The sequence below is a fragment of the Dermacentor albipictus genome, unplaced genomic scaffold (assembly GCF_038994185.2).
Source record: "Dermacentor albipictus isolate Rhodes 1998 colony unplaced genomic scaffold, USDA_Dalb.pri_finalv2 scaffold_21, whole genome shotgun sequence".
Classification (NCBI taxonomy): domain Eukaryota; kingdom Metazoa; phylum Arthropoda; class Arachnida; order Ixodida; family Ixodidae; genus Dermacentor; species Dermacentor albipictus.
The window spans coordinates 4,729,401-4,732,773 of record NW_027225575.1 but is presented as its reverse complement, the minus strand read 5'-3'; the positions used below and the strand labels follow the sequence as shown (position 1 = coordinate 4,732,773).

The following is a 3,373-nucleotide window of genomic DNA, read 5'->3' as shown; positions in this document are numbered from 1 at the left end:
CGTGCCATGAGCTTTAGGACGCAGAATATGAGCGTTTGAGAGTATACAAGCAACCATTGTTGCGTGGGTGCTACCAGAGCTGTTCAAAAAATAATTTCATTGTAGAGACTTCGACGCCTACGGGGACTGATGTGCCGTCGCGACGATTCAATATTTTTTTATCTTCTAAATTCTTTTACCTTTCAATATTATTTCTAGAGTTGCGTCACACTGTATGTTTATCGGTGTTCTCAGCGTGCGATTTCCCGCTGCTCCTTTCTTGTAATCTAGTGCATTAATTCATAACACAAACATGACCATACGCCATGCTTTTTTTTATTGTGCTTCTTACCGCTCCCTTTCCACTCCACTGAACTTGCCAGTATCTATAGCATCGACAAGTTCATAGACCAAACCGTCATGACATTACGCGGGCAGCGGACTCGGGCGAGCGTCTCAGTGCGCGCTTTCCGAACATCACAGACCCGGCGCCGTAGCAGAAATCTTGCTCGCGTCTGTGCTTGCTGCATACCCGAGTTGTGGCCGATGACTGTTTGCCGGTTTTATGTTTCGCGAGCCAAGCTTCACGCAGCTTCTTGTCCTGCGGCTACGTGTGAATAAGGCTGACACCGGCCTCCGTTACGTACGTCCGGCATTGCGGCACCGAGCAGTAGCCTACCATGTTGCGCGCCTTCAAAGGCAGCCACTACCTATTGTAGTGCTTTCAAGCGTTGTAAAGGAGACACTCGAAGCGGGAAGATATCGCCACTAAATGAGGACCGCAGCGTACGAAGGAATTTAAACTCTCGTTTTCAGCTCGCTTCGGCGCCCCCGAAGCAGCCGACGCGGCCGCTATGTCCACGTGATCCCTCCTAGCACGTCACGCCGACGGTGGCGCCAGCTTTTCCAGTGGTGGAGCTCGAGGTCCGACGTTATCGGCGCGCGGGCGAGCGTCGTTCGCGGTCAGTCACGCTACGTCGGTTGCGCCAGGGCTGGCACACTCTCAAGTTCAACAAATGGCCACAGAGGGCGAAAAAATCGACCGCGCGGCGCTGCTAAAGAAACAGGCATAGTACGCCAATTAAAAAGGTTCCCCGTTGAGCGCATTATCTCCCGCTAGAGGCGCCGTAGTAAGCGCAATTTTAACCTTCAAACTTTCTTCAACAGTAAACGAAGCGTTTTTATCGCATGATAAAGACTACGAAAGTATAATTCCTAATTTTACATTGTACTTTTCATTACCAACTTTGTTGTTTTTTGTCATTTTAAACGCAAAATAGCGTTCAGCATCATCGACCTCCCACGTGACCTCTGGCCTGGATTTAAAATTTTTACCGGTACGTTCGCGTGCACGGCAGGTACGGATTCCTTGGTTCGTACATTGGTTGGTTAATTTGTGCTAACACCAGTTTATTGCGCTTCGATATCTCGCGTTATTTAACTTGGGGTGTAAGCCTGAAAGCTAGGTTTCAGTCGTGAGCCATGTGGAACACGTCTGCATCGAAATGGGAGCCGGGTCCTGCTGCGACTGGGGACAGCAATACCGGTGAGTCGTTTAACATCACTGCTTCAATCGCTATGTAATTTATTCGTCTCGTTAACTTACAGGCGGAGGTAAGTTAACGAACTGGATGTTGCATTACATAAGGGCAGGCAGGACCCTCCGTTGCTGTTTCCGAAATAAACTTTCAGTTGCGAGACCATCATTATGCACACATTCACGAAAGAGAAACGATATCGGAACGCGCGTCACATTTTTCATCTCGTTTTAGCCGTAGCCATAAGTGACTGAGTTGCCTTATCAATATATTTTTTTTTTCGAGTCCGCCGGCAACTTCTTTCGTTCACAGAACCGAATAACCTTTTGATAAACTGAAGCTTGAATTTAATGTATTAAAGAGTTGCACACATGATAATTCACCCATATTTCGTACCTGTTGGTTCCAAATGTTCTTGCTGTTCAGTTTGGCTTACCTCAGGACATCTATTTTTGCAGTAGTGAAGCGGTGCATCACGTTCATGCACAAAAAGAATGCATCAATTCTAATAGCTTCACGTCTTTCATCTATTTGCTTGTGAAATCAGCAGTGTGATCTCTTCTAGTGTATAAACGAGCGCACAAATGTTCTTATTTGTGATCTTAATAATACTTAAGCTGTTGACATGCATTGTAGTTACACAGACATCGATTTTACGGAGAGTAACCATATTTATTTACCATGCTGCTTAAGCGCCCTAGAACAAACAGTGTACATTTGCATGTGTTCTGTAGTCACAAACCGTTGCAATGTATATGTCGCACCGTTTCGCATTTTATATTGCAAAATTGTGCTTATTCAATTTCTGATGCAGTCAAAATTTCTGTTCCAGACATGCAGTAATGAGGATGGCACCAGTATAAAGCAACACACTCCATGCACTAAACAGAAGCTGCTGCCTGCTACAACAAGGTCATTGTGTGGACTTTGGCTGCTACTACAAGGTAAACAACACCTGGTTCAGAAATAAATATGCCTGATATATGCTGTATTGGCTTGCTAGTCTTGAGATACATGTCATTTGTTTGTAGCAGACGATATGAACATTTGTTCATGTTTACAGTTCCGCATAATTAGTTCGAACATAAAAGAAAACACTACATGAGTTTGGATATTCTTTGCTGTATCTCATGTGCCATTGTTTTGCCCCAACAGAGTCTGTGCCAAGTACATCTTGGTCATCACGGGAGCCCCCATCTACGCCAACAGGAAGGGGCTGGAGCTGAATTCACAAGACCACGAACAAAGAAGCCATTCCAGAATTATTTGGATGAGATACCAAGTCTACGGACGACTGTTTCAAGAGTGAAAAGAGCCTACGCCATCATTCCACCAGCACGGATATTGGCCGAGTCATCCAGGTACCTCAACAACAAAAATTATTTGTCTTCAGATGTACCTGCAACCTCTGAACAAGCACAGACGACGCTGGCTAAGAGTGTTCTGTCAGCTTGCCCTTCCTTAGGGAGCTCCCTGGCCTTGCCAATTCTTGCCAAGTATAATTTTGTTTCAATGAATGCACGCTTCTTCATTCCACACTTTTGTTAGAGATCATTCCTATTCCTCATACAAACATTAAAGGTCAACCGATTCTTTGCTCATACTTAATGCCAGTCACTGTCTAGTAGCATATGTGTAGCAGTTCTTTCTAGTGTATGTTGCCATGTGCAATTCTTCTCCTGAAATAGCTGATGCGGCATTGGCGTGTGTCTTGCATTAACCATTACACTGTGTGCTATGTAGCATTTAACTTTTGTTAATGTTTTTGGCTTTCAATGCTTGCAAGGTAGAGTGGCTTCTTTCTTGAATGCAAGCTTTCTCATTCCCATATTGAATTCCTAGTCTCATTCAGGATT

General features: G+C 44.8%; 1 long non-coding RNA gene across 1 annotated transcript; it reads left to right on the top strand.

Moving 5' to 3' along the window:
- The first annotated feature begins 1,326 nt into the window (after window positions 1-1,326).
- On the top strand, window positions 1,327-3,120 carry LOC135918735 (uncharacterized). Its single transcript, XR_010569749.1, has 3 exons — window positions 1,327-1,525; window positions 2,350-2,461; window positions 2,673-3,120. It is a non-coding gene; the product is annotated as an uncharacterized lncRNA (long non-coding RNA).
- Window positions 3,121-3,373: the final 253 nt, after the last annotated feature.